At 44.4% G+C, this 20,940-nt stretch overlaps 2 long non-coding RNA genes across 4 annotated transcripts; both read left to right on the top strand.

Moving 5' to 3' along the window:
* Window positions 1-6,884: 6,884 nt before the first annotated feature.
* Window positions 6,885-11,157, top strand: LOC146753351 (uncharacterized). Its single transcript, XR_014939951.1, has 3 exons — window positions 6,885-7,070; window positions 7,266-7,390; window positions 10,882-11,157. It is a non-coding gene; the product is annotated as an uncharacterized LOC146753351 (long non-coding RNA).
* A 1,016-nt stretch (window positions 11,158-12,173) lies between these two features.
* On the top strand, window positions 12,174-18,618 carry LOC146753350 (uncharacterized). Of its 3 annotated transcripts, none has more exons than XR_014939947.1 (4): window positions 12,174-12,437; window positions 14,432-14,544; window positions 15,261-15,407; window positions 18,042-18,618. It is a non-coding gene; the product is annotated as an uncharacterized LOC146753350 (long non-coding RNA). The 3 variants fall into 3 exon arrangements; XR_014939945.1 differs by having other exon boundaries at window positions 15,261-15,414; XR_014939946.1 differs by lacking the exon at window positions 18,042-18,618 and having other exon boundaries at window positions 15,261-16,228.
* The last annotated feature ends 2,322 nt before the right edge of the window (window positions 18,619-20,940 follow it).

Genomic DNA, 20,940 nt, shown 5'->3' with positions numbered 1-20,940 from the left:
TCTGCCCCCCCCACAACGGCCACTCCCGCGCACTGCGGCTCAGCCAATCGGAGCCGGCGGAGCTGCCGCTGCCCAATGGGAGGCCGGGGGAGGCCGGCGCTGGGACGGGGAGAGGAGAGAAGAGACAGAGGCAGCACTGAGGTGGGATGGGCTGATGGGGAGTGCGGGGAGGACAGGGGGGTGTGGGGCTGTGGGGGGGCAGAGGGGGATGTGGGGCTGCAATGTGTCAGCGTCAGGAGCACAGGTGAAGGCAGCTGAGCTGTGTGAGCAGTTGTGTTTGAGTCTGGCTGCAGCTCTCTTAGACCCCACTGAAGGGCTGAGTGCCACTGGGAAAGGATCTCTGTGTGGAGATTGCTTCTACTAGAGGTAGTTCTGTAAGACTGTTCTATAGAGCTGTGCAGGGGCTGTAAAGGGAGTTGAGGGGGAATCTAGGGGGGATATGGGGCTGTGGTGGGCCATAGGAGGACTAGGAGCTCTAGGGGGCTCTGAGGGATTTAGGGGTTGTGGGGAGAAGTAGAAATGTACCTATGATTTAATCAGAGACATGAATATCCTTATCTTTTGATATCTCACATGTGCAAGAGGCAGAACTTTCTGTAACAGATTTGAAGCATAGAAGTGCTTCTTCCAGCACTCATGCAAAGGGAGAAGTAGAAATGTCCCTGTGATTTAATCTTCCATCTCTAAATGAGATCCCAGACTTGCATCTAAAGAGCATTAAGACATCCATGTTGTTCTTCCTCAGAACCAGTCCTGGCTGTGAAATCCCCACTAACAACTGGTGAAGCTGTACCTGGAAGGAATGCCATGTTTACTATTGACCTTACAACAACGTGTTGCGGCAGTTGGTACATCAATGGTAAAGTCTTACAGGAAAGCGAGACCTGCATCATCAAGAGAACCCAAACTACTCACAGCCTAATGATAAAGAACGTCACCAAGAACGATGATGGAGCAGAAGTGAAATTTGTTGCCGAAAATGTTGATGTCAGCACCAAGATGAAAGTGAGAGGTATTTGCTTTGATCCTTCTCCTTTCCTCTTACAGTCAAGGCATAGTTGCTGTGATCTGATGATTAGAACTGGGGCTGCAGGCATTCACTGACTGTACCAAATACCTGAAATTGCATCCCATGGACTGACATGAGTCCTGGTAATGACCTAAACATGATAGCACTGAGTGTAGGGTAAGCCAGTCTACCCAGCTGCTTGGTATCTGAACCAGATTGCTTCATGCCAGCTGATGAATGTCTGCAGTTCACAGCTACTGGCCAGTGCATTCAGTCAGCAGGTTTACCACTGCATCACCATAGAGCAGTACTTTCAGCTCCAGGTTCAGACAGCCTTTCTGATTGCACTGGAATAGTTTAGAAGTAGGGGAGAAATCATGCCAATAATATCTCTATCAATCAGCTTTGCATGACCAAGTAGAACAAATAAACATTCATTATGGGAGGAGCTGTTTGTCATTGGGTGGAAACCTCTGCAGAAGCATGTTTAGAGCATTATTGATCAGTAGAAGGAGATGTTTGGTTGATTTTTACTTAGTAAATCCGGCAAGAAGAGCAAATGAAATATCTTGAATTGCTCAGCAGTGACACAATGATGAGTGTAGGAACAGAAGGTGATACTTTTTCAGAGATGTTGCAGCAAACATTGACCACGTTAGCCTGATCTAAATTGAAATAACAAGGCCTTTGCTCCTGACAGGTGCTGCAGTGAGATTTAGCAATAAGAGCAAAGATCTAGAAAAGATCTCCGCTCGGCTGCGTGAGGAAGCCAAATTGCAGGCTGAGCTTTCAGACACAGGCGCTACTGTGGAGTGGATGAAGGATGGGAAGGAGCTCAAGGCCAGTGAAAAATATGAACTGCACATTGTGGGGAAGAAGCACACCCTGAAAATTCACAGCGTCTCAATGGATGATGCTGGAAGTTGTCAGTGCATCTGTGAGGGGGATAAAATGCTCTATCAGCTTTCAGTGAAAGGTATGTGACAGTCTGGGCTGTCCTCTTCCTGCCCAGGGCCAGCAGACTGCATTCACCTGACTCCCGGACAGTCCAGCTGTTGTCAGACAGCATCTGGGGTGTTTTCAGTGGCTGTTTTGACTTGAACTGGCCAATCTGCTTTGTAGAGCCATTTGATTTCTGTGTTCTGTCCTGTGATTCGTCCCTAAGATATAGAGGAAATGAAGGGAAAGATAGGAAAAAGAGCATCCCAGCCTTCCTGCTCTTCTCTCTGGGTGGCCACGAGAGATGATGTCAACAGCTCTTTTGTAGCAGTGATCCCAAATGTAGAAGAGACCTGTGAAGAGTCACAGGGATGTTTCCTTAGCTGTCATTCCATGGTGGGCTTTTTCTGACACAGATGTAGAGAGAAACTGAACTTTCCCACGCAGGTCTCTGTTTTGCTGCAGGGTGTAGGTCTGATCTCTGAGATCCACACGCTGGGCCTTGATTGCAATAAATGAGAGCCCTTTGTTTGCTCCAGTGGAAGACTTTCCATTTCTGCAGTACCCTCTGCAGATGACACAAATGCAAATGCACCTTCTTCCCAGCAACAATTGCCTTTTTTTTTTTTTTTTTTACACTGAATATGAATGAGGCTCTTCATCATATTCTGCTGGCTTGTCACCCTTGTTGATCCATGGAGAAACAACAAAGCCCTAGAGTAGTGTATGCACTTTGGCATTGGAGAGCTTACTTAATTGCTTCTTCTCAATGAACAAACTCCAGAGAGGCATGGAGACAGCTCCAAACAGAATTGAATAACAGGACTAAATTGATGGAGAGCAGAACTTCCTGCCAAGGCTTGTCAGCTAGTCTTAATTTTGCTTTTCTTCTCCCTCTTTGTCACGTTAGCATAATATTTCATACTGGCAGGTCTGCCCTCAGAATTAACTGGCACAGGCTACCCAGGGAGGTGGTGGGATCCCTGGAGGTGTTCAGGAACTGTGGAGATGTGGCCCTGATGGATGTTATCAGGGGGCATGGTGAGGTGGGTTGGGGTTGGAATCAAAGGAGGACCCCCATGTATTTCAGCAGGAAGCACTACTGGTAATAAGACCTTTGGAGCAAATCCTGATAGGGCCACGCTCAGCTGGTCCAGTCCGGAGGCTGTTCCTCCTTCCTGCAGTATCTGCAATGAAAACCAGCAGCTGCTTTTGTGTGGCTGGGCTCACATCCAGCAGTGGTGAGGGAACTACAATGATAAGAGACAGTTGCTGAAAAAATGAATGAAATTTGACTGTATGATAGGATGGAGTTAAATGTATTGACAGGATCTCAGGCATCCCAGTGTCCATCAGCTGGCTCTCGAGCTCCTAAAAGACAGGCGTGCTGTAGAATGTTGTTGAATTTGTATTATACATGCGTGTTCTTGGAACTGCAGAACAAATGCATGCATAATCCAGACTTTGATTTTAGCAGCTCTGACTGCGCTGTCTCAACAGACCCAACTCAGTTGTGTGCGCTGTTTTGAAATGATATGTTAACAAGAAGTTGGAAAACAAACTCCATTGCCCAGAGTAAAATAGGACCGTGGCCTTAGGCTTAAACTTTTGGCTAAGAAAGTGGTGAGATTTTGAATCTTTGAAGTCAATTATTCCACTGTGTGTTAATAGGGGCCAGTTTCCTCATCTAACTTTTGCGCTCCAATTAATTTCCATAAAGGAATTGTGATTTTCTTTTCAGTCCTAAGTGATATCTCCATCTTTTAGGCTCATTTTGTTTGCCAGGGGGTTACAATGCAGTAATAGATACCCCCTCCATTGATTTCCTTCTAGTTTGCTTGTTCCAATTCTTTCCTCAGTTTTCCTATTTTAAACATTTTCTTGAAGCCTTCGGCTTCTTCTTTTGCCTCCGTCCCCTGTACAGTGTATGTCCTTAAACTTGTGGATATAAGGTAATCTGGTACGTGGTTTATAAAAGCTGCCAATTTGCCAGCTTCTGAATTAGAATCCAGCAATTAGAACTGGGATTAAACGTGTACGTTTGGTTTTATGATAAATGAATGCCTCATGGTCAGCAATGTCCCTGCAGTTCTTTACCATCATACATATTTTGTGTGTCCATATTTTGTTTCAGCACTGGCAGACTTCATAAACAAAGAGACAACTGGAGGAGTTATCAGGGCCGTTGCTGGAAAACAAGCTGAATTTGTTTCTGAGACCTCTGAAGCCAGTGTCATGGTGAAGTTGTACAAAAATGGCAAAGAAATCACGACCAGTAAGAAATTCACAACGGAAGATAAAGGGAAACTGCATAAGCTTGTGGCTTCAGGTGTAACGAAAGAAGACGAGGGAACATACATCTGCAGAATTGGAGATGACACTCTGATTTTTGATTGGAAAGTCTCAGGTAAGTTTGTGAGGCAAACATGGGATCACAATCCATGTAAAGCACTTCAGACTTAATTCATTTAATTTGTCCAACCCTGTGGGTTTACAGTATTTAGCACAAAGATTGCATAGCTCTGTTGAAGCAGTTCTGACCTTCCTGTTGTCCCTATGCAAATCCACAGTATGAGCAAATAATGTAACTGTGTTGTGATGAATTCAAGACAGCCTTAGCTGCAGCTGGGGCTGGAGTCACGACTTGAGCCCTGACATCTGGGCTTCATTCTTCTAGTTCATGAATTGCCTCAGCACTTACATCATCTTTAAACCTATGACTGAAATGGTCCTAGGTTCTTAGCATGGGAATCCAGTCTCCTCTTTTGACAAATTAAACTCCACATTTGGAGAGTTGAGTGTCTCCTGCTGTACCCGAAGGACGTTGTGATCTCTGAGGTGTCTCCCTGAGGTGCTGTAAGCACAGCCATTAGCTCATAGTGCAAGTAAAGCACTGTCAGGTCAAGCCTGGAGGAGTAATGCTTGTCACTGACATGTTCCTGTTCAGGGTGGAGCTGGTGGGTTAAATAACACAAGAAATTGTCATTGAAATTCAATATCTGTGAAATTCAGCTGGCTGCATTCACAGAACCTGGCGTTAAGATCTGTTTTCTGTTTTCTATCTTGAGCCTCTTTTCCATAACCCAGTTTTCATTTATGAACTGAAGCTCTACTGAAAACCTTTCGCTGTAATCTTTCTATGTGATATTGATTGATGCTATTAGTTCTTAACAGCTTGACTCTAGTGGGACTGTTCTTCTTAGGTCACCTAGTTTTAAAAGAATAGATGACTCCTGTCTATTACAATTTTTAACTCATTATTTGTTCACTGATGCCATAAATGTGCCTGGCATAGCAATTGGCCTTGGTATATTCAGTGACTGAAAGCAACAGTTGTTGCTATAAGAAATGCAATACTAAGCTAGGTCTGCCTGTAGCTGACAGCCATCAGCTTGCTCCTCAGGCAGGTTGTGTCTGGATGGAATGAAGGGCATGAAATACTGATGTGCTCCTCAAACGCTGCTTGTTAGCTTAGACACAAGGTGTTGAATAGGTTTGTTCATGTATTGAAAACACATTACTTAGCTGCCTTCATTTTAGCTTCAGAAGAACATGTGCAGAATACAGAATTGATTAGAAGAAATAAGAACTGTCTGCATAGAACTTACTCTTTCCTTACACAGGAGAATCAAGCACACGTTTGTATGTGAGTACCTCCAGAGGTGAAACTCAATCACCCAAATGTAATGAGCAGAGACATTACAATCAGTTCTAACTGTATCTTCATGCTGTGCTGAATAAGCCTGAGTCAGGATGTAAACCACTTTCTCTTTTTTTCTTCAGATGAAGCCATTAATGTTGTCAACAAGCCCAAAACGACTCCAGAAATATCAGTCAGTCCTTCTGAAGACCTGGAGCTGGTGTGTGAGGTGTCAGCTGCAAGCGGAGCTGTTGTATGGAAGAAAGATCAAACAGAGGTGAAGCAGGACCAGAGGACAACCATCATCTCCCAGGGGACGCACCGCAAGCTCATGGTCAAAAATGTGACCCTGAAAGACCATGGGAGCTACAGCTGTGTAACAAAAGATGACAAAGCAACATTCCAAGTGAAAGTCAGAGGTGAGAAAATGCTTGGAATCCCAGAGATAAAGGAACGCTTCATTTGGTGTGTCTTGCGTTTGGAGGATCAACTGACAGCCTCTCTGGTGCAAAACATTTTGGCTATAGGACTTTCTTTGTCATCTAGTGTCATAGCAACACTTTTCTACATGTGCTTTTCCATCCAGGAATGAACTACTGCAACAAACCATAGGCAAGGAGGGTAACTTGTGCAGCTCTTGTAGTCAGCTGGTGTCTGCAGGGTTACAGTGCAAGAGCACACCGGGCATGCAAGGAGTGAGAAAAGGGGAGGTGTTTGAAGAGATCTGGTTACAAAATTTGAATGACACAATGAGGTGGAAAATGCCAATAATCAGACTGATAAATGGCCTGGGTTGCAAAGGCCCACAGTGCTCATCCAGTTCCAACCCTCTCCTTCCTATGTGCAGGGTTGCCAAGCAGCAGCCCAGGCTGCCCAGAACCACATCCAGCCTGGCCTTGAATGCCTGCAGGGATGGAGCATCCACAGTCTCCTTGGGCAACCTGTTCTAGAGGGCTGTTCCCTTCTGATTTACTGGAAATGTAGAAAGACATCAGAAGGAAAAAAGAGAAGGGAGGAGGTTCAGCAGTGCATGCAGGTGTTCTAAATCTCATGTCCAAATCTGCTATCAGACTGCAAAATGTTTAGCTTTGCGATATGATGTAATATGATATGATATGATATGGTATGATATGGTATGATATGATATGATATGATATGATATGATATGATATGATATGATATGATATGATATGCCTATCATTTCCCAAGGCAAAATAGAGGGGAAAGCATTTACCTGTCTTAATGAGGCATCATGATGCTCCCTGTCAAGGGCAAGTATAGTGAAAACAGGGAACTGGAGTAAGCTCTGCCACAGACTACAGCAAAACGGTGTGACTGTTGTGATGTCCCTGCAGAGAAAGAAGACGTGTTTACAAACAAGGACAAGGTACAAAAGGAGGTGAAGGCTGTACTGACTCAAAATGCCATGCTGAGCTGCGAGGTGGCCCAGGAGAAGACTCACCTTCAATATTGATGTAACTGGTAGGAAACACATTTTGGTTGATATTCTTTGATTATTCCATATTTCCATAGTCTGGCTGTGGAAATGTCTGTGTGAACGTGTCCTCTTGATTCTGCCATGAAATTGTTTTGGCGAGGAAGACAAGAAATGCTTACAAACGTGCAGCTAAAATGATTATTTGTTTTTAACAATGTTTTATCTATCTCTTCCCCTAGGACTACTTTTATCATCAGCTGTCCATGGATGTCCAACTGTGATTTGTACAATGTGCAACACTGCTCTGGCACTTGATATTTCAACAGTACTATTTACAGATCTCTACTGTGGCTGCACTGAGAAGGTTTGGTTGTCAGTGTCCTAAGAACCTTTAGTCAGAGGCATTGCACTTGCCTTTGGCTTGTTGAATCCCACGTTGACGACCATTTGTTCCATGTTCTGTAAATGTAATGATCAGTCGTGAATCCATTGATACCTTTCTAATTGTACGTTTCTCATTAGTCTGAGAGTTTAGCACGGAGGTAGATCTTTCACTCCAGCTGCAGTAGAGATTGCTCTGGTGTCAGTATATTTTGCACAAGATCCGGTAAATTTTAACTTAGACTCCAGATAGCCATGGGCACATCAGCTGCATTCTGAGTGACCATTAGTGAGCTGGCTGATGACGAGGGTTTGTCTTCTGTTTTATTTGTAGCTGCACTCTACTGGTTTTTGCTCATAAGTCAACTTGTTCTCTGTTAACTTTACAGTTCTCGTCTTGTATTCTGAGCTGATCAGGACAGGGAATCTGTTTTCTCCTCTTCTTTCTTATGGCAGTGAACACATTGGAGCTTAATCCTGGTCAAGGTTTGGCATTTGATCAGCTCTGTGGAGGAGCAACTGTACTGGGAGTCTACTGCCTTTCTGCTCACACAGACCTGGTGTCCTTGCAGGGCATAGCTTGCGTTCTGTTCCCTTGTAAAGGTTGCAGTCTTTGCTCTCTCCGTCTTGGGGCATTCTGCTCCTTCAGTCCCTGGTGTGCAATATATCTCTGCTCCTGTAGTAGACAGTTTTGCTGCTGCCTGTGGTGTAGACTCTAAACTATCAGCTCTCACTGTTCCCACACCACGTGGATGTGATTCTGTGGCCTTTGGATCTGTTCCGTGAGTTGTGTAGCTCATGCTTTTGGCTCAGGAAATTGGCAGTTTCAGCAAAGAGTGGATTACAGAAAGGATAGATTTGGGAGGTATCTGTCAGAGAAAATGAAATATAAATGATGACAGAAAGATTATGGCAACAACTGGAATCAACCAAGTTAATCCTCAGCAGCCAAAGCCAGCCCTCGTCTTATTGCAGAGGTGTAGGGGGAAAACCCAGAAATGTAGTGCTTTTACACTTGAATTTTACTAGCTGAGGGCTATTATTAGCTGTTTGCCTCAGAAACCAAAGGTTTTCTGTTCTCTTTCAGACCGGATGACCTCATGGCTGCACAGGGTAATGTAATACCTCCTCCTCTGCCATACGTGGAGAGTGCTTGCCTAGCTACCGTTGCTGTATTTCTCATGTGTACCACTGTAACATGACGTGCCAGTCCAGCCCTCACTGCAAAATGATGTGGTGTGAAAGTCAGGAGGGATTATGAGTACTCTTGGAGTGGCTGGCTCTTTCACTACAGAAATCCTCATCTTACTAGCTTCTCCCAAAGTGCAATGGCTTTCTGAGTCTTAATTAATCCTCTTCCCATTGCACTCAGAAAGATTTTCAGGGTTCCTCTACCCCAGGGTTCCACTGGTAGCACAGAACAATCCCATTTTAAGGACATCGTGAATGTTAGGTGCTCAGTGTTGAGCATTATGGGATGCAGATTAGACCTTCTTGCTTAAAAGAAACAAGTGCTGCACACCTTGGAAACCTATAGAAAACTAGAGTAAAAAGGGCTGATTCTGCCATCTCATTCTCTCAGTATTTGTGGTGCACGCTGAAATCCTTACTTGAAGTGGGCCAAAGCTCCATTGCATTTGTGAGAAGTTTTGCATCACCTGGTTGGTCTAGGCCATGTTTGTTGTCTTGCTAATAAGCAAGCCTTCTGATCTTCATCAAATCATTGTAGTTGGAAAAGACCACAAAGATCCCCACATCCAGCCTCAACCCATCCCACCATGCACACTGCCCACGTCCCTCAGTGCCACATCTCCATGGTTATTGAACACTTCCAGGGATGGTGACCCCACCAGCTCCCTGCAAAGCTGTGCCACCACATCACCATTCCTCTTCAGAAGAAGTTTTTCTTAACATCCAACTTGAAGCTCCCCTGAAAACCATCAGTCAAAACAGGGGCTGTTGGAGATGGGCGGAGAGAATGATGCTTCTACAGTCAATACAAGCAGGGAGATCAAATGTAGAGTGTATCAACTGCATTCTTGCATTGGCTTGCTGCCCTGCTCCCTGGCCTTCAGTGGACTGCAGTGCTGGTGGTAGAGCTGTGGTGTGAATCCTGGGATTGCACGTACTGCAACGGTCAGCAGCACAGCAACTTGAGCTGAACTTACCCTCCTGGGCAGCTGCTGCCACTCAGAATTCAGACAGCATGCAGAGGAGAAAGTCATGAAGGAAGGGAAAGGGATGGCAGCAGAAGGCTTCACAGAGTGACAGCGGGGAGGAAGGAGATAGGGGACAGGTCCTGGAAGGGTTTGCCATGACTGCTGGGGAGCAGGAGCCTTCCCGGTCACCTGAGCTGGGTATGCCTGAATATGCTTGCACGAATGATCTGAATGAGTGGTCTTCCATGTCTCCACTGCAAATAAAAGACAATGTCAGTCCCCCTCACACCTGCTAGTCCTGCATTCATCCTTGGAGCCTCTGTCTTGGTATCAACATCAGGACCCTGGGATCTTTCCTGGGACCCAAACAAGCATAGGAAGCTTCTTCAAAATTGGGCTGCTGTTAGAAGCTGGCTAGCACTAGAGAAATCCATGATGTAAGTGCGTCAGAAATATTCTGCACTTCTACAGCCTTTTGTAGGGCAAACCATTTAATAGAAGTGGAAGCCCATTTATTTAGGGTTTATCTGTTCTCCCACGCCTCAAATAGGAACTAGCATGAAAGCTCTCAGCAACCAGTTGTTGGTAAAAAAAGAATCAGATAAAACAGTCATTAAAGTAATCAATTAAAGATTCGATGTATCAATCGACACCACTTAGCAAGGTGATTAACTGAACCACCTTAACTGAAGTGTGTATGCCTAACCAATTACACTTGATGTCTTTCTGATGCTAACTCCATTTGTTGTCACAAAGGGTAAGGTGGGCTTTAAACACTTTCTTCTATATGTGTTAGGTATTAAGAGGAGATGACCTCAGCCAGTTCTCTGAAGAATCAGAGGTTGCTGAGAGTGGAAAACCATGCTTTATGCATAAAACGGAGCTACAAAATCTAATGTAGGCCAAGTATTCACCATATTAAGGGCTATATCATTGCCATAGGGTAGAGTCAAAAGATGGTTTTCTGCTCTTAATTTTCTATGGTTTCCTGATTTTGAGGTCTTCCTAATTGAGCTGTATTTGGCTGATCTCCAGCATAGAGTGGAGCAATATCAAAAAGACACACAGATGAAGATCTGTCATTGTCTTCATTAGAAGAAATCTGAAAATTAGGAGTCCCAGCTGATAGTAAAGACTACCGAGAGGGATGGGATGACCATAAGGACTGTGCTGAGGATGCATTATAATGTGTGATAAACACTGTGAAGCAGTGTTGCTGCAGGAAATTGCACAGTACAACATAGAAGCAAATTTTAATGTCTTCCAGTCACAAGCTGTTCATATCTAATGTCTGTTTTACCCAATGTTTTTCCAGTTCCAGAAGCAGAGGATGCCTTTATCAACAAGCAGAAGGTACAAAACGAGGTGAAGGCTGCACCAACAGGAAATGCCACGCTGAGCTGTGAGGTGGCCCAGGAGAAGACGGAGGTGAAGTGGTACAAGGAGGGGAAACTGATCACCTGGAACAAGAAGTTCAGGGTGGAGTCAGAGGGCAAACAGCATCGGCTGGTGGTGAGCCAGGTGGAGAAGAAAGATGCAGGGGAGTACAGCTGCGAGGCTGCTGGCCAGAAACTCACCTTCAAGATTCATGTCACAGGTGAGACAGGTGTTGTCTGAAATACAGCAGAGAACAGTAAAGTAAAATCTAGTTTCTATTATACAGTGATCCAGTTGCAGTAGTCTGTTCTGAGGTTTTTTCCCTAGACTTGATTGCCTGGGTTTGTAGAAAGTATTTGGTTTTAGTATGGCACAAAGACCTGTTTCAGTCTGTCTGTAGAATAATAATTACTGATTTATGTACAATGGAAGCAATATTCAAGATATTATTCAAATCTCTCCTGTGCCTGAGATCCCAAACTGTAATTCTTGTTCACCGAAACATTTGACTAAGATAAGTATGTGCAGTGAGGCTGGAGTGCATGTTGTACGTGCAGCCTTTCATGGCAGGAGAAGCAGGAACTTCTCCTAGTAGTACACTGCCTTTTTACTATGCCTTTATGTTGGAGGCTGCATCTGGATAGGTGAGTCTGCTACTCCCAGTAAGAGACCTGGTAGAGCTGACTATTCCCAGAGCTCAAAGTAAAATAGATATCTGCAAATCACACACAAAGAACTAAGGACTGCGTTGGTGAGCATATTTCCTTTGTGCCTTTGACAGTCACAGTTGTGGCAATGGTAGAGGCCATGAGGAGTCTGTTCAGGAAGCCAGGAGTACTGTTCTGGGTCATGAAAAGGCAGCCAGTGGTTTGACTATCACATGTTTATATGTTTTGATGTTTCACAGTGGGTCTTAAGTTAAAGGAACTCAGGTTTTGGCTGCCTGCAGGACAGATGTTCTTTTGGGTTCAATATGTTTGCATAGTGACTTGCAACCATGGGACTGGTGTTCAAGGACCCTCTTGGTTCCTTCAGTTCCTAGGTTCTTTCTTGCCTAGATTTGACACTTAGTTTCAACAGAAGAGCTGATATTCTCTAGTGAAGGCTATTAGTTTGGGCACAAGTGGTAACCTAAACCTGTTCCAAGCTGTACATACAGACCTGCAAGATGGTCTCATTTCAGTCCCTCAGTCAATACTTTCTCTTTTCTTCCCTCAGAGCCAAAACCTGTGTTTATAAACCAGGAGAAGGTGCAGAAAGAGGTGAGTGCTGCCCTGGCAGCAAGTGCCTCCCTCAGCTGTGAAGTAGCACAGGATCCAACTGGAGTAAAATGGTACAAGGATGGAAGACTGCTTGCCTCCTCCAGAAAGTTCAGAATGGAATCTGTGGGCAAAACACGGCGTCTGGTTGTGGAGCAGCTGGAGAAGAAAGGTGCTGGAGAATACATCTGCGAGGCTGCTGGCCAGAAGATGACCTTCAAGTTGGAAACAACTGGTGAGCATTCGCTTTGGGAGCACTAAGCAGCTGTTTATGTGGCTTAGAGGAAGAGGAAGTGAGCCATGTCAAAGGGAAGGTGGTGTAGTGCAGGAATGCAGTTGAGATCAAACCCAGCAAACGTTTCCAGATTGATGAGGAAGGGGTCAGAAGAACCCTGACAATAACAGGGATCCGGGCTGAGGATGAGGGAGAGTACTTCTGTGAGTCCAGAGATGACAAGAGCAGCATTACCATCACCCCCAAAGGTATGTCTCTGGAAATGAAGGCTGACAGTGTGGAAGGATCCTTGGCTTCCCTCATCAGCCATTACAACACTGCAAAGTTGAGTTCATTTGTGTGTTTATGCTGTTCTCTGTGTTAACAACCAAGTACAAAACTTGTCTTTCTCTCTAAATAACTGTGGAACAACTGCTTCTGAAGAGCACAGCTGTTAAGTGGGCAAATCAGCCTTCAAGGCTGGAATTAAAAATCCCAAATGTGAGATGGGATTTTTTTTTACCCCTTCTTTGCCTCTTTTCTTCTTGCATCTTTGTAGATGCAAGGAGGATCTCCTCTACAGGCAGGGGATGTGAGTGTGAGTTATGGTGATCACTTACTGCAAGTCATAAAATCTGAAGCTTCCAATAAAATCATTGACTCTGTTGGCTCTTTGAAGGTGCTCATACATAACATGATAGCTGGTTTTGAGTTATACAACAAAAAAGCCTTTAATGGTTGGATGACTGGATTAGTTATTTGGAGGGGCTTTGAAGCCTTCACTGTGGGTTTCAGAAAAGGTTAGTGAAATATCTGGGGCACAAAGAGCTGAGCATGTCCTGGAGCAATGGAGAAGGGCTGGATGATTTTTGCGCGTATTTTCAGCCATAGAATTTTGTGTTCTGGTGGTGTCAGTACATTCTTTCGTACAGCATGGACGGGTTGGTTTGTTGCATTGGTTCAGACTTTTGTACTAGGAGCTCAGCAGTGGTTAAAGCTCACACTTGTGCAAAGTAAACAAGCTCCTGCAATTCGTCTCTACTCTGTTTTAGCTGTGGATTAACTTTACAGTTCCTTCCACATGCTTTATGGTTCCTTTCTGTAAGTCTACTTACACAGACTGAGTTGCTTAACTTGAAGTCTTGCTCCAGGATTTTGGGCATATTCTTAGCAGAAATATCACAAATAATTTCACCAACAATTCTCCCCACCTATATGTAGCTTTCCTTTTTTTCACTGGAAGGTTTTACACTGGCAGATATGGTGGGCATGTAGAAACAACCCCATTAATTCTCATGAAGTTCAGATTTCTCTGACTGGCCTTTGTATTGTGATTCTGCATGCATGCCCTGTAGCTAAAGCCTGGATGTCTTCCCCAGCACCTTCAGTCTCCCATCCTTATTTGAGTTACTCCGTTGCAAATCTCTCTGCTAGTACAGGAGAGTTTTTATTTTACCCCTTCTGTGAGGCAGCAGCTGGATGAGAAGGGTGAGATGAGGGAGGACTAGGTTGTTTGGGTGGCTTTTTTTTTTTTTTTTTTTTTTCCTAAGAGCCAACTGGGAATCAAAGTTCCCAAAAATTGAAGACGAACTGTGTCATATAGAGCAGGGTTTGTCAAATCACTGGCATGCACTGTTAGGACATCTTCTTCATCAACATATTCCGGACTGAGAGTTGTCACAAAATTCTGCTCTGTGTCCCAAAATGTGCACTTATCACTTCTATTGGCAGTTATGCCAATATTCTATTGGCAATTATGTCAATAATGCATATAAGAATGTTTTGCACTGGGCCATTGCCACCAGAGTATCCCTGATATATCAAGAGGATTGTTGTAACATTATTGTCCCTAGCACAAGTAATGATAATGTGCTCAAAACAATAGGTTTTTTTGTTGTTAATGACAAGTTCTAGTAAGCATAGAGAGTAGGCACTGCCTTTCATTATTCCTTATGCCAGATGCTCCTAGAGACCTCATTCCCAACTAAATCCACATCCTTCTTTCTCCTTCTCAGAACTGCATTTGTAAATCAGCAAACCATTGGCAGACATTAGCATCATACAAAAGGACAAGGTCACATTTGAGTGTGAGCTGTCCAGGCCCAACGTGGACATCAAGTGGTTCAAGGTATGGCATGTAATGGTGTTTTCCTTTCTGACTTGTCTGGAAATGAATGAGAGCCTTTAATTTCACTTCCAAGGGATGAGAGTTTAAGCTTTTGCCTGATAGCTTTTGCACTGCTCTCTTTTCTTTATGCTCTTTTACTTGCCCAGATCAGCACTCTTTGTTATTATGTCCTGAGTTCATTTATCAAGTTGAAATGAAAGTTTGTTTTGTGTTTCTTGTGAACTCCTGAGGTCTTGCTGCACAAAATATTGTTGGTTGGTGTAGAGTCTTGAGCTTCAACTCTAACACAGAAATTCTCAGCCAGGATTTTGTAGCCTTGTTGTGATCTGGCTTTTAGGGTGAAATCTGAGTTTTCTTTGCACCTGACAGTGTGAGAATTTGCTCTGGCACTTTGTGTACCTCCGCAGTGCTCAGCTGTTCCTTCCCTTACTTGGGGATAACATCATTTATTCAAGGTGATGTCCAAACGGGCTTGTTAACAGTTTTCCACAGTGCTTTAAGCTGTCATAGGTCAGCCAGAATTTATGCATGTTCTATAGCCATTCCTACATGTTGAAAACACTGCACTGTGCTTAAGCTTCAGCATATGTTCCAGTAAGCACAATTCCATTAATTCTAGGGGAGTGGGTGAATTAAGCATAGATCTGAAGGCTGCCTATGCTCAGTGCAGAGATGGAAGGACTCGTGTAGATCTGACTTGGTATTTTCCCTTCTAGGAATGGAAGGAGCTGCGTCAAAGTAAAAAAGTGGGCATTTCTTCCCAGGGAAATAAGAGAAGCCTCATTTTTCACAAGTGTGAATATGAAGATCAGGGAACATACTCGTGCAAAGCAGCCGAAGACAAGACGTCAGTTACCCTAAAGGTTCATGGTATATTTAACTGAAAGAGCAAATAAATCCTCTTGTGGTGTTTTGTACCACAGGAAGAAATGCTTCATGGGCAGTTTGGGCATTTCTTGGTTAGTCATTTTGGATACCTTTCTCTTTTTTCTTTATGCTTATGACAGATTTTCCCTCCGTGTGTTGCACTGGTTAAACCCCAGTCTGTAGCTCATCAGCTGGCTCTGAAGCATCAGACTGGTTACTGAACACACGGGTCTGCTGTGCCCTGGTAGATGCCACCTTCCAAAGGGACGTCTGAAAGGATGCTTTTATCTGATTTCCTACTAGATGCTGTCCTCATGTGGCCACTTGGGTTCAGTGTTAGCATGAACATGAACATCTGTCCTGTCCCATGACTTTGGTGAACTCTCATTTTCTCTCTCAGTCTGCAGCCAGGTTGGGTTGCTGTTTCAGTACTGGCTGTTTTATGCAGGAACTCTGCTCCTGAGGTTAATCCAAGTTGTATCCAAGCCCTTCAGAAGGAAAGGGAAACAGTAGCACAGAAATATGAGCTGATTCTGACATAAGTAAGTGCAGACCTGGAAAGTTAAAAGGGATTGTGTGATGTTCAAGGGATTTTGAAGTACAGATGTCCCCTAGGTAAGATTTGTGGCTGACATTCCCCATACATTGTGGGCACACAAGCTAAGGAGAGACTAGTGATGAGCATGCAGAGAAGCCAATGGTTCAGACAGGTTTGTAGTGACACGACATTGTAGAGTTCCGTCTAGTTCTCCTTGGCATAGTTTGGAAAATAAAGATGAGGTGATTGGTGGTAACCAATATGGCTTCATCAAGGTCAAGCCAGGCCTGACAAGCTTGGTGGCCTTTCATGATGGAGTAACAGCATCAGTGGATAATGGGAGAGCAACTGACATCATCTACTTGGACTTGTGCAGAGCATTTGATCCCGTCCTGCATGACATCCTGGTCACCAAAGTGGAGAAAAATGGTTTTGATGGATGGACCAGTTGCAGGATAGGGAACTGTCTGGATGGTCACACTCAGAGAGTTGCAGTCAATAGCTCAGTGTCCAGGTGGAGGGTGGTGTTGGGACCAGTGTTATTTAACATTTTTGTAGGCAACATGGACAGTGGAATCAAATGCACCCTCAGCAAGTCTGCAGATGACACCAAGCTGAGCGGTGCTGTTGATGTGCTAGAGGGAAGGGATGCTACTCAGAGGGACCTGGACAGGCTGGAGAGGTGGGCCCTTGGCAGCCTCATGAACTTGAGTGTGGCCAAGTACAAGGCTCTGCACCTGGGTCAGGGCAATGCCAAGCACAGGCACAGGCTTAGAGGAGAATGATTTGAGAGTAGCCTTGACCCTGAGGAGAAGAGTTGGTCTGGAGGGAGGTGTCCCTGCCGATAGCAGGGGGATTGGAACTAAATGACCTTAAAGATTCATTCAGTTCTATTGTTCTTCTACCCTTAATTTTGCTTGAAAGGTTTTAGAATAAATGACATTCTGGTTTCCATGAAAACTGTTTGCAGGGAGTTCAGTTTTAGCTAGTCTGTCTTTATGTTCAAGGGCAGTAATGCATTGACTGTGTTTAAGAGAGAAATGACTCAGGAATTGATGATGGTTTAGAATAACTGGAAGATGTGGAAGTGAATGAATATGGGAGTGCATCTTTTGTCTGTGAGATTTCACACGATGAGGTTCAGAGCCAGTGGTACAAAGAGGACAACAAGCTGAAGGCTGATGACAACATCAGAATGCGGCAAGATGGTAGGGTGTAAGAGGGGGATCTTTCTCCTGAGGGGGTGTGGGTTGGAGATGAAGCAGAAAGGACATCTGAAATGAAGTGAAGAAGGTTCAGAAGGGAGTTCCCCTTTCGTTTTGGGACTGAGGTTAGGGTGGAACAAGTGACAGGTGGGAAGCTTAGTGTGGGAAGTGTGATGCTATCCCACCATCCCACACTGCCAGGAGCAGGTAGGAAATGAGTGCAGTTCTTTCCAAAGTGAGGGTGAACAGGTCAGTCACTTCACCTCTCCAAAGAGGTTTTGTCTGACAGTGAGTGTGATCCTTCTGTATCAGGTACTTTGAAGGTGACGGCGGCCGCATTCGGTCAGTCCTTGTAGAAGCCATGTTTAGATTCTGCTTTGGTGGGGATGTGGATGTGGGGGAATGGATGGTTTCATTGACATGAGAGAACAGGCAGTGATGCTGTGAAACCAGATGGATGATGCTCAGCCTGGCCATGTGCCTCAGAGCTCTTTGCTCGAGGAAGCCAAGTGTAGGTGTGGGTTTGCTCAGAGCTAAGTTACTATATTTTACCAAAGTAATTATCAATGTCCGTGTTTCATTGAACCTCTTTTCCAGTTCGTAATGTGAGGACTTTGATATTGGGATGGGAAGGTCATGGTTTGATATGGATGTTGGACTGGGAATCAGAAGATCTGGGCTCTCTTCAGGTTGTCAGTCTTATTGTCGGACTTCTTTTCAACATTCCTTTCTTTCAGTTATTTTTCCAATGATGTTTTAAGGCATTTTGAGCTGATAGGTGTAGTGTTCACGTGCAGTAATGCTGATGTGAGTAAGTAGGTGATAATGTAAGGGTTTTTTACATTCCTTCTAAATCTCTGATTTCTTTTGTTCCTTCCTTCTTTAAGAGCAATCCATTCATCTAGTAAAGGAGCTGTGTGACAAGGATGTGACTGAGCCTGAAGAAACCAAATTTGAATGCGAGATATCCATTCCTTCTGTGAAACCTCCCAAGTGGTATCTACTTGGGAAGTCTTACAGGCTGGAAGAAACTTGATTATGCAGCAAGAAGGCACCATCCACCGGCTGACCATACCGAAAACCACCACTGATATGACAGGCACCATTCAGTTCTCAATTGGCAAATCCAAATCCACAGCCAATCTGCTCGTCAGAGGTAGCGTATCCTGGCTTGGTTTACATCATGAAGATGAAGAATTAATTAACGTACAGTCTTCCTTCACTGGGGTCTTTGAAATATTGTGTGTGTGTCTGGAGGGTCTGCTCCATTTCCAGTTCAAAGTCGTTGGACACTAAATGAGACAGCTGCATCTCAGTAAAAGATCTGTTTGTATAGTTGTGATGTGCTTACTGTTCAGATCTACAGAGCTGACGTTTTGTCCCTGGCTATAGCAAAGAAGTCAAATCAGGTGAAATTAATTGTATTTCTGAACTAGACAAGTTTAAGTTTGGTAGCACCTAAATTTGATGCAGTGTGTCATTGATTTCATCTGAAAGAAAATTCCAGGCTTTTTATCTGCTGTTGTCCCCAGTGTAAGAGTCTTCATTCACATCCTAAAGTACTTGTTAAATGTTCAGCTCACTCTTATTTGAATAAAAGCCTCAACTGGGAGCAATTTAATAGGCACAGGACAAGAGCTGGACCATGCATTTGGTAGATAATATACAGTATTACTTTATAGAAATGTAGTCAATGGCATTCCCTATAGACAATCATTTGTTTTATCTTTGGAGTGGTTCAAAGAACCATTGTGAACATGAAATTAATTGGAATGGAATAGACGCAAGATACTTTCCTCTTCTTCCACTTGTCCTCATCCTTTCTTCTCTTCCACCCCTGCTTTGCAGATTACCATATACAAATCACCAGGAAGTTGGAGGACAAGACAGTTTTGGAACGTCATTCTGTCATCCTGTCCTGTGACTTCAGGCCTTCTGCAAAGGTTGTGAAATGGTTCAAGTGCCACCCACCCATCGAGCCCTCTGAGAAGTACAAGATCAAGAGGGATAAGCATTCAGCAGAGCTCAAGATTCTGAAGCTGAAGCCCGATGATGCTGGTGTGCAGAGACTGAGGCCACGCTGACAGCTGAAGGTATGAGCAAGGCGGGTGGCCTCTTCCATGTCCTATTTCACCTCAGATTTCTCTTCTTGAGGTTGATTTCTGCCGTTCTCTCCTGCTAACTTTATAAATGTATAATCTTCATTGAGAAGATTACACAAAGATCATCTAGTCCAACCATTCTACCACATCCCAGTATGATTTATAGTAACAGTGGTAACAGTTCACCTTGTTTCCCCACAGCCCGCAATGTAGAAGTAACGAAGCAGCTGCAGGATGTGGAAATTGAAGAAGAGAGCTCTGCTGTCTTCTCCTGCGAGCTGTCCCATGATGACGAGGACGTGGAATGGTTCCTGAATGGCAACCTCCTTTACACCAACAATTACAATGACATCAAGAACGTTGGCAATTGCTGCACACTGACGATGAAGCAGGTTAAGCCTGAGGATGCTGGCACAGTGACAGTGAAGTCAGACAAGGTGTCAGAAAGCGCGCACCTGAAGGTGATAGGTGGGTCTGATCACACACCTCCTTGATGTAAGAGATGCTAAGGAGCTACAGTTCATTCTGTTGTGCAGCAATCCTGCTTCTAAAGCTCACCTCTCTGGGGTCACAAGTCATCAGGGGCTTTCTTCCAGTGGAAGGTTCCATTGCAGCAGATATCAACGAAGGAGGATGGTTTTGGTGTCCTGCCAAAGCATTCCATTGCTTTTTATCATCATTTTACTTAACACAAGGAGAGTTACAGGAGCAGTTTCTTTTACTGCTTCAGTAACATGCAGTGTCAATGCTGTTGTCTCCAAGGATTTATGACTGAAGGAGAGATCATTCAGTATGTGGTTTGCCTCTGGAATGACTAATGACCAGGCTGTGAACAACCTGATCTAGCTGTGAATGTCCCTGTTTATTGCAGGGGAGCTGGGCTAGATGGCCTTTAAGGGTCTCTTCCAATTCTAAGGAACTCGTGCCTGAAGTGCAGAAGTGGATGAATTATACCACTTCTTCATATCCTCCCCATGATTACAGAGGAAATACAGCAAAACAACATGCATGGTCTTATTGTTGTCATGTGCTTGAATACGAAGACCTCTCTTTTTTATGGTTGAGATTTTTGTTGATATGGGTCAGTAAAAACTCACATTGTTTAGCTTTCTCAATAGGCGATCGTGGGAATCCTGGTCTCCATCATCTGGTACCACCGTGGATTCATCTACATCAGGCACGACTGAAAGAATTAAAACACAAAACAACCACCAAGGTGAACCCTTCCAAAAGGGGGAAAGTTCCATTTGCTGCAAGCCACCGAGGTAACCAATAGAGGGGCCCTGATCCCCCTTGTGCCATCAGGATGCTCTGGCGCGGTATGTGCCTCAAACTCAAAGCTCCTTCCCACCTCCCAAGGAAAAGCAAAGCAGCCCAAGCATCTCCAGCAAAGCTGCCCAGCAGACAGCAGGGAATGCAAACAGCTTCTGGCTGCTCCCCTGCACTCCTGTCCTAAGTAAGTGACCATACGGGGACTGGCTGGGAAATCAGTGCATGACACACGTGAGTGTGCACAGGGTTGTGCAAAGCAGTGGGGATCCGTGTGTGTGTGTGTGTATGTGTTTGTGTGTGTATTTGTGCATGGATGGTGATGCACACACATTTGTGTCCATGAGTGTATAAACCAGTGGGGTTGCTCAGGTGTGTGTAGGTCTGTGGGTATGTGTGCAAGGACGAGCATGCA

Source organism: Coturnix japonica, chromosome Z, assembly GCF_054131305.1.
Source record: "Coturnix japonica strain WE chromosome Z, WE-NBRP24, whole genome shotgun sequence".
Taxonomy (NCBI): domain Eukaryota; kingdom Metazoa; phylum Chordata; class Aves; order Galliformes; family Phasianidae; genus Coturnix; species Coturnix japonica.
The sequence above is the reverse complement of the archived record's forward strand: the minus strand, read 5'-3'. Positions and strand labels throughout refer to the sequence as shown.